At 43.2% G+C, this 9,334-nt stretch overlaps 1 long non-coding RNA gene and 1 pseudogene across 2 annotated transcripts; one reads left to right on the top strand and one right to left on the bottom strand.

Annotated features, from left to right (window-relative positions):
• Positions 1 to 1,669: 1,669 nt before the first annotated feature.
• On the top strand, positions 1,670 to 4,930 carry LOC136541344 (uncharacterized). Of its 2 annotated transcripts, XR_010780337.1 has the most exons (5): positions 1,670 to 1,949; positions 2,034 to 2,205; positions 3,029 to 3,147; positions 3,373 to 3,589; positions 3,716 to 4,930. It is a non-coding gene; the product is annotated as an uncharacterized lncRNA (long non-coding RNA). The 2 variants fall into 2 exon arrangements; XR_010780336.1 differs by having other exon boundaries at positions 3,373 to 4,930.
• Positions 4,931 to 5,045: 115 nt separating this feature from the next.
• On the bottom strand, positions 5,046 to 6,046 carry LOC136541343 (NAD(P)H dehydrogenase (quinone) FQR1-like; annotated as a pseudogene).
• Positions 6,047 to 9,334: the final 3,288 nt, after the last annotated feature.

The following is a 9,334-nucleotide window of genomic DNA, read 5'->3' as shown; positions in this document are numbered from 1 at the left end:
GTTTTTGTTTGATGGTCTGAATTGCCTAGTGTATCTGAATAGCTAATTGTAGGTGGTCCGAAATTGACGCTCGGTCAGTCCTATGCATGCGTATTTGGTGGTTTTAGTTGTTTGCTTGTTAGCCGTGAGATTGTTTGCAGAAATTGCTTAGTTCACTTGTTCAGTTCATGAGCAACTATTTCAGTTTTTTCGCTGCATACACTGTCCAAATCAAAATAGAACCCATCTAAGTTATCCAAAGCAACTAGCAGACTCCAAATGAACAATTGGAGTTTGGATTTTCCAAATCCACTCCCAGCGTATTTGGCCTATAATATCATGCTCCCGATATTGTTATTTTTGGTTCTCTGATCTGAATATATATGTATATGCTGCCTTTCTTCCCTTTCTTACTGGGCATCAGTCTTGCAGTTGGATATGTTGTCAGTTAATGAAACCCTCAAACGTTCCTCTGTGTTTGTTATCTAGCGCTTCTTCATGTTATGCTCGCTTTTACCAAACATTTGCTAATTGGGATGTCTAATCGCTTCTATATTGGGCTTCTTTTTGTATGTTGCTGCAATGATCAGTTACACGAGCTGCTAGAAACTAGAAGAACTCCAAAGAGCAACTAGAAATTATCAACAAAAATTTAGATGTGCTTTTTTTTTCTTTTTCTTTTTCTTTTGCCATTAGCTGTAATTTTTAGAGTTTTGAGTTGTCTATTTTAGTTGAGCTGATTGTTTATTTCTAGCTGCTCTTTGGAGTTTTTATACTTTTTTTTATATTTGACCTGTTTGTTGAGCTGAATTTTTTTAGCTTTTTTTCAGAGTTGTTTTGCTAGCTTTGATATGTTTTCTAGCTTCACTCTCTCTCTCTCCCTTTTTGTGTGTGTGTTTTTCTTTGGTGTGTATCTCTGTGGCTGTGTGTCTCTCTCTGTGTGCTTTTCTACGTGTGCGTGTGTGTGTTTTTTTTTGTGTGGGTGTGTGTCTGTGTTTGTGGTTGCAGGTGCGAGTGGTTTTTTTATGGGCTTTATTTTGGGCTATTTTATGGGCCTTTCTTTAGGCTTCTATTTTTCTGGTTGTGCAGGTTGTGTGTGTGTTTCTCTCTTTCTCTCTCTCTGTTTTTTTTTTGTATCTGTGTTTTTGTGGCCTTTTTTCTTTTTAATTTTTTTCTGAGCCTCTCAGTTTGGCTGTGTCTGTTTTTTTGTTTTCTTTGTGTGTGTGTGCCTGCTGCTGTTTGAGTTTTTTTTTTCCTTTTTTTTCTTTTGCATTTGATTTTGTGTAGTTGTTTTTGGAATGTATAATGCTGGATTTAAGGATGCTCATCCTTTGTAATTTTTGGCTCAATGTGTCTTTTTTTATTTGTATGAGATGTTAGAATTTTTATGAGTATTCTGTCATGTTTCTTTGTTCCCAGGTATCTTTGTTATTAGAGTGTTGCTTTTTTCTATATTTTTCTAGGTTATTTTGAGGAATTTTTTTCCTGATAATTGAAGTTTCTGCTGTTTTTGCAATTGATGCTACTTCCTCCTGCTGCTGATTGAGCTGATGTTTTTTTTTCTTTTGAGTGCCCCAAAGCCTGCTAATTGAGCTGCTGCTATTGCTGCTTTTTTTTTTTTTTTGCCTTGCCTATGTGTGTGTGTGTGTGTGTGTGTGTGTGTGTGTGTGTGTGTGTGTTTGTGTTTTTGTGGTTGTGTGTGTGTTTCTCTCTCTCTTCCTGATGCTGGCATATGGATTTGTGGTACAAGTATAATTGTTGATTGCATTGGAACCAGAATTAATATTATGTTCATTTTATATTGGAATGACAGTCCATTATGTTTGTATTGGAATTATTTCGTGTTTCATTTCTGTTCCTAAACACAAAGATTCTTTTTGGCAGCGCGCCAGGCTCCTCCTCCAGCTCCTGTTCAGGATGGCGGGTGGCTCCATGCTTGGAGGAATCGGGTCGACCATTGCTCAAGGCAGGTATTCAAAGCTTGTTATTTTCAGAATAGCTTCAGATATAAACATTATTGTAATCCTCGAATTTGAACGAACACTTTGTTTTAGGTATGGCATTTGGGTACCGGTAGTGCCATGGCACACAGGGTTGTTGATGCTGTATTGGGTCCCCTGGACCATTCAGCATGAGATTGTTGTCTCAGAGGCTGCTGCTGTTGCCCCTGCTGCTCCAGAGATGAACACTGATGCTTGCAGCATCCATTCTAAGGCCTTCCAAGATGTATGTTTGCTTGCTACCTAATGTTGCTTTAGTTTTTCCTCAGTTTGGTGCATCAAACATTTGGTTACTCACTTCTGTGATGTGGTAGTAAGGGTTATGGTGACTTATTTAGTTGTTGAAGAGCTGCATGTTGTCATTCATTCACATTTTATCTGATATTCCTTCTACCATGGTGAAAACCTCCATTTTAAATAAAGGGTCTAAATTGGGTGACTGTGTGAAGTGACTGATATATGGCCCTTATCTGAAACATGTTCAGTTATTCAGTTAATAATTTTTGTTACTGTTAGGTGTCTATTTTTAGTTGATGTTTGGTCTAATGTGAGTGCGACATTGCTTAGTGATTGTCATTTTCCTCCGAGACACTGAATCTTTTTCAGTAGCAAGTGGTTCCTTTTTTCTCCTCTTTTTTTTACTGAGCCTACTAATTACTTGTCATCGAAGCTAGGCTCTCATTCAAGATTAAATAGCAAGGATGTCATTGTTTGTGGGTGTTTGTGTGTCTGGGTGCATGTGTTTTTCTGGCCTTGATGATGTGTGTCTTTGTGTGCTCTCTCTCTCCCCCTCTGTTTGTGTGTGTTTGTTTGATGTCATGGTGAGGCAGATCTGCTATGTTTGTGTGATAGGTTATTTTGGCCTCACAAAGAGTGTTGTAAGTAGAATAGAATACCAAAGGATGAGCATAGTTTATAAAATTTGCTAATACCATGAAAACAACCACCTTGAAATGCTGTGGCTGAAGCTTCTCTACTGATTTTGTTCTTATGTTTTCAGCACTTCCTTTCTTTTGCTGTCATTTCATCTGCATTTATAATTTGTGCAGTACGTGCACAATAATTAGAACCACAGAACTGGCTGCTGCTCTAGACCGGCTTACTGATTTGGATAGTCAAAAGGATGATATGTCGTATTCCCCTGCTGCACTGCTCGACAAGCTCCAAAGTAAGTACTCTGAAGAATAACATCTTCAGTACCTTTCTTATCAGTTGCATACTTGTATCTGAGTTTGGTTATTTTCTGATTCATAGTTGGTTCAAAGTACATTGCATGTTAGTGTTCAGACATATCTGTATGTGAAACGACAACAGAAAAGTAATATGTAATTCCAAGTTTTTGTATTTGTGAGATGTTTGTCTCACAAACCAATCATACTGTTGTTTTCCTCAGCATCAATGGCAAAACTGGACGAGTAGTCTGAGGAGTTGCACCAGAAGTTTCTGGAGAAATTTTTTCAAAGAATTCATCAATGGCAAAGCTGCGTGCATCAATGGTTCAGCATCAAAGAATCTTGCACCTCTCTTGTTACAAAGAAAATTTGTCACAGTCCAAAAGGCATTGGTCCAGGAAGGCGAGCTTCTCGTGAGAGGGCCTGCCGTCATGACTGGTAACTAGCTAGGATCCCTATGAGATCCAAAGATGCATGATAAGCCGATGCTGCTCTGCAGCTGGATTCAGATTTTTTTTCTTTCTTTCTCTTCCTTTTCAACTCAAAAAATGTTCTGAAATGCAGGATATGTTGGCGACGAGGAGGCCAACGCTACTAGTTTTGATGCTGAAGGCTGGCTTAGGACTGGGGACCTTTGCTACATCGACCAGGACGGCTTCCTGTTCAGCTCATCAAGTACAAGGGTTATCAGGTTAGTTACCAGTTTAATTTGGTCTTGTTTTCAAAGCACATGTCACCCTTGCACTTTCAGACTGATCTGGGTGATGTATTCATCGTTGTAGGTTCCACCTGCAGAGCTGGAGCTTGTCCTGCAGTCGTTGCCAGAAGTTATCGATGCCGCAGTCATGCTGTGAGTCCACTACAACACACACGTTGGCACAGTTGCAAAACATGCTCAGTTATATATCAGAAAGACATCGACCTTCCAACCCTTGTGTAGAAGCACAAGAAACTCCGCACAGGGCTTACCACAAGCAGGCGTTGCTCCATCTCGCTGGACAGACATCACTCCGCTGACATCTAGCCTGGTGTTTGTGTGTGTGTTCAGGGGCTTTTGCTCTGATGCCTTTGTTGGTTTTAAGAGTCAGCCTTGTGCGTGCGTGAACGTTTGGATGCCCTGCCGGCGCCGGAAGAGATGATGCAGCAGAAGGTGGGGAGGTGAGAACCACCTGATCTACTTTTGAAACATACAAATACAACAGTTGCAACATATGTTTGAAGGCAGTTGAAACACTTGAAACATGCTTCTAAAACACTTCAAAAAAGCACATGAAAATACTTGAAAACCATTGCAACATCAAAATAAAATACATGCAACCTATGTATGAAACATATGCAACATCCAGATAAAACACACTTGCAACATGCGTCCAGAAAACACAGATGAAACATACCTCTGAAATATCTAAAACACTCGAAACATACGCTTGCAACATGCCTCTGAAACATATACAACATGTGCAACATACGCTGTTAATTAAGCTACTGTAAAATGTGAGTCCAATGCTGTTAATGATTTATAGTTCATTTCTCTGTTTCCAGTTGGAGACTATACATTTTATCATAGTAGCATGTTATTATCGAGTCTCTGTTTGATTTTGGATGGATATTTGTTTGTGTTGATGACTTACTACAGTGTGCAAGTGAGCAGTGACGATAGTATGGCGGGTAAAGTGAACCAGCTGTGTGCGTACCACAAATCAAAAGTGTGCGTTTTTTTTTTTTTTTTTTTTTGCTGTTAGTGGATGTTGGGTTTGAGGAAACCCGTTATGGGTGTTGACAGATTTCTCGAAGTTTTATCTGTCAGTTTTTTTGTGTGTGTGAGCTGTCATCTGTTGATTGGACCAAAATCTGACAGATTTTGACAACAAAAAACTGTCACCAGATTGCTAGATAGTCCCATAAAGTAAACATTAATCAATAAAGTAGGGAATTATTTACCAAAATCAAATATATATATATATAAAGACAGGCTGAGTAGGCATGACGAATGATGTATCATCAAGCTGACGCTGAGGCTTCGGCGGCGAGGGCCGTGGCTCCGGCCTTGAGCTTCTTGGCGATGCCGGCAAAGTAGGTGACCTGGTGTCTGGCTATGGCGAGCTCTGCCTCGGAGGGCGTCTTGCTGCCATCGGCGCCGGCGAAGGTGCCCGCGCCGTAGGGGCTGCCACCCCTGACCTCGTCGACGCCGAACATGCCGGCGCCGAAGGTGTAACCCAGAGGAACGAAGAGCATGCCGTGGTGCGTGAGCTGCGTGACGGCGGTGAGCGCGGTGGTCTCCTGCCCGCCGCCCTGCGTGCCCGTGGAGAGGAACACGCCGGCCGGCTTCCCCGCCAGAGCCTGGCCCTGCCACAGTCCGCCCGTGGCGTCCAGGAACGCCTTCATCTGCGCCGCCATCATACCGAACCGTGTCGGGAAGCCCAGCAGCACGCCGTCGGCGTCCGTGAGGTCGCGTGGTCCTCGCGCGCCGGTGCTGCGCCCATCTTCCCTAGCACCTCCTCTGGCAGCGTCTCCGCCACGCGCCACACCGTGGCCTCCACGCCGGTGACGGCGTCCGCGCCCTTCTTGATCTCCTCCGCCAGCGTCGCCACGTGGCCCCACGTCGAGTAGTACCTGGTGGTGGTCATGCATAGCATAGGCATAGGGTTCAAGAATGAAGCATATACTGAATTCAAATTGTACATGGAGGAGATGAAATGGAAGAAGTGCTCGATCATATCATATCGGAGGAATATAGGATTTCGAATTGCTGGTTGCTTACACGATGTAGATCTTGGTGGCCATTGCTTTGCTTTGCTTCACTTGTGATGTTTTGTGTTGAACTCAAAGGAACTGTGTGTCTTGCTCACCTGCTCTGCTTTGCTTGTTTGTGCTCTGCTCTCATGTGGTGATGGTTATATTAATAAAGGACGGCAGGAAGTGTCTTGCTCTCATGCGGGCCTGTTCGACTGGTATTAAAATCGATTGGTATTAAAACCGACTGAAGCTGATTTATTATGAGAGAAAAATGGCCGACAGCAGGACGGCACGAGGGATGGATGGTTTGACTTGAAGGACCACGATGACGATGGTCGATGGCTGACTGCCGTGCCATCTCTGCTCTGAGTTAAGAGTTGTTAACCGTCGGCGGCTTCCATAGTTTGATTTGATTTGCCACATTAGTTTCAACAAAAAAGCTAATAAAGTAATTAAGGCGGCAGACGCTATCATGGCGTCACCCTGACGTCTCCGGGAGTCCGGCTGCCCTCGTTTTAGCCTTTAGCTAAGGGCATCTCCAACGTATATTTACGAGCAATGGCATGTCAACTGGTGCTTTCTTACAGTAAAATAAAAAGAGTTTTCAATGTATAAACAACTTAAAGCACGTACTAAGATGTGACTCACATCAGATAAAATTTTGTTCGTCCTAGACCTTTCTCAACTGTCGCATGGTGTTTTCTCTACTCTGACGTATCTCCTTTTTTTCATTCTTAGCACCGGGTGCTCGGATAGGCAACAGTGCTTGCTGGTTCGTTCTTGCTTGGCACCGGGTCTACAGCGTATCGCACCTGTGTTTCTAGTTTCTTTCTCTTGCTAGCACCTTCTTAGCAAGCATGTTGAAGCTACTCTAAGAGATCTAAGCTACAGATTTATACTACTATAATAATAGAATATATTAAAGTGGTTTAGTTATTATTTTTGCCATAACTTTGATACAAACAATTTGTCTCAGGTCTCTTATATGTCTCCAGCTACACATCTAACAACCTCTAGAACTAGAAATACCCAACTCTAGAAAGGCCTCGTCTGCGGCGCTCCTCCGCCCATGCTCTGCGGCTGAAGCCAGAGCCCTTTATGCAAAGCCATTTTTTTGTAATATTAATATTTATCACACTAAATAGTTATAACATGAAAATATATTTTGTGATGACAGACATTGGTATTTTTTGTATAAATTTGGTTTAACGTGAAATGGTTTAACTTAGAACAAACTCAAAACATCAGTTATTTTGATAACGAGGGAGTATATTACATTTAGTGTCAAATCAACCAACTATATATAAACTGCTACTCTGCACACGTGATCCTAGCCAATTGCACTACTGGAGACGGCCTCTTTGCCGAGGGCAGGCCCTCGGCAAAGGCCCATTAACCCTCGGCAAAGGCTTTGCCGAGGACGGCTCTCGGCAAAGAGCTCTCGGGGAATTTTGAGTCGGCGAAGAGGGTCTTTGCCGAGGGCTGGACCGGCACTCGGCAAAGAAAAGCAGTCGTCACGGCGCCGGCGCCTGGGACGGAGTCTTTGCCGAGGGCCGTCTCCGGGGGCCCTCGGCAAATAATTATTCTTTTTTTTTGAAAAATATTTGCCGAGGGCCTCCAACTATGGCCCTCGGCAAAGAAATGTGCAGAATTTTTTCAAAAAATCTTTGCCGAGGGCAATGGGACGGCCCTCGGCAAAGAATTATTCTTTTTTTTTGAAAAATCTTTGTCGACGGCTTCCACGCAGGCCCTCGGCAAAGAATTTTTTTTAAAAAAAAGTCTTTGCCGAGGGCCTCCAACTATGGCCCTCGGCAAAGAAATATTGCAGAAATTTTATTTTGCCGAGGGCAATGGGACGGCCCTCGGCAAAGGACCCTTCTTTGCCGAGGGCCTTGGTCATTGCCCTCGGCAAAGAGGCAGAAATTTAATTTTTTTTGTTTTTTGTATTCCATCGACACAAGCATTTCATATATATATATATATATATATATATATATATATATATATATATATATATATATATATATATATATATATATATATATCAACCATCACATATATATATCACACAGAACCCATTTTCTCACAATATATCACAACCATAATTGTGAACCACAAATCACAATATATTACAACGACAAGTCACATGTTCATCATCATTCACATGTTTATTACGACAAGTTCATGAAATCCAAGCACAAGTCAGAACCATAAACCACAAATATTACAATAAAGTCCAACCACATCACCTAGCACTAGTCCTCATCAAGGTAGCCTATGAGACGGTGGTGAAGGAAAGGCGGGATCACCCGGTGACGCACTACCAAATTGATTGGAACCCATTGACGGAGACTGCACAAAGGAGCAGAGATTGCATGTGTGAGTAATCTGGAAAAACAGTTTTGGAACTTAGAGATTGCGTCTAGTAATCTAGGAATACAAAAAGATTAGACTTAATTGAAAATTTCGGCAGCACCTCCCCTGCACGGGGGAGGTTTTCAAAACCTGCAAGAAACAACGGCACGAACGCCGACATCCACAATGGCACGAACGCCAACATCCACAACGGCATGAACGCCGACATCCACAACGGCACGAAGGCCGACATACATGCAAAGCACAAGCGAAAAGTGAACTTTCATACTTACAGGAGTAGCTGCAGGAGTAGGAGGTGGAGGAGCTGAAAACTGCATAGGTACACCCGATGCTTGCCCAAGACTTTGCATGATTACCATCATCTCCGCCATCTACTTCTGCGCGGCCTCGAATGCGACCTGCTGGGCCTACAGCTGTGCAGTCAGTTCCGCGTTCTGCTCTTGACTTTGCCTTTTTGTTTCTTGCAGCTCGGCCTGCAATATTTCACTCCAATGTATCAGTAATGCAAATCTAATTTAGGTGTATAAATATCAACGTATGATGAGTAAAACAGGAATTACCTGGAGTGCCTGGACCTGCTGTAGTGCTGGAGAAGGTCGTGAGCGTATGGGCTGGCTGGAGCTCGTGCTCCATGCTCGGATAGCATCGAGGGAGGGAACAATGGTGGAGTCGATGGCGCCATCTGCAATCCACAGCCGCCGTGCTTCTTACCTCCTTCGAGCCTCATGATCATCTCTGCATCAATGGGCTCAGTGCGCACATTGTAATCTTCCCCATAGATCTCCCTTATCGAGGACGTGTACTCTTGGACTTTAGTGTATATGTTCGGGTCGGAGTACACCTGGAGCGGGGCAGCCGGGTCGAAGGAGACAGAGGACGACGCCCTATCCATGTGGGACATAGCCCACGCAGAGAACTCTGAGACCTCTTCGCCTGGGTGCGCAGCCTCCTACGAGAAAGACGGGAAGATGGTGACAAATCAAGCAGAATTGAGCATCAAAATAAATGAAAGAAATCACTTACGTATGCTTGTTTGTATCTGGGGAGGCTGCGGCTGCCTTGATGGTGAGT

The sequence above is a fragment of the Miscanthus floridulus genome, chromosome 3 (genome assembly GCF_019320115.1).
Source record: "Miscanthus floridulus cultivar M001 chromosome 3, ASM1932011v1, whole genome shotgun sequence".
Taxonomy (NCBI): domain Eukaryota; kingdom Viridiplantae; phylum Streptophyta; class Magnoliopsida; order Poales; family Poaceae; genus Miscanthus; species Miscanthus floridulus.
Note: the sequence above shows the minus strand (reverse complement) of the source record. Positions and strands in the feature narration are given on the sequence as shown.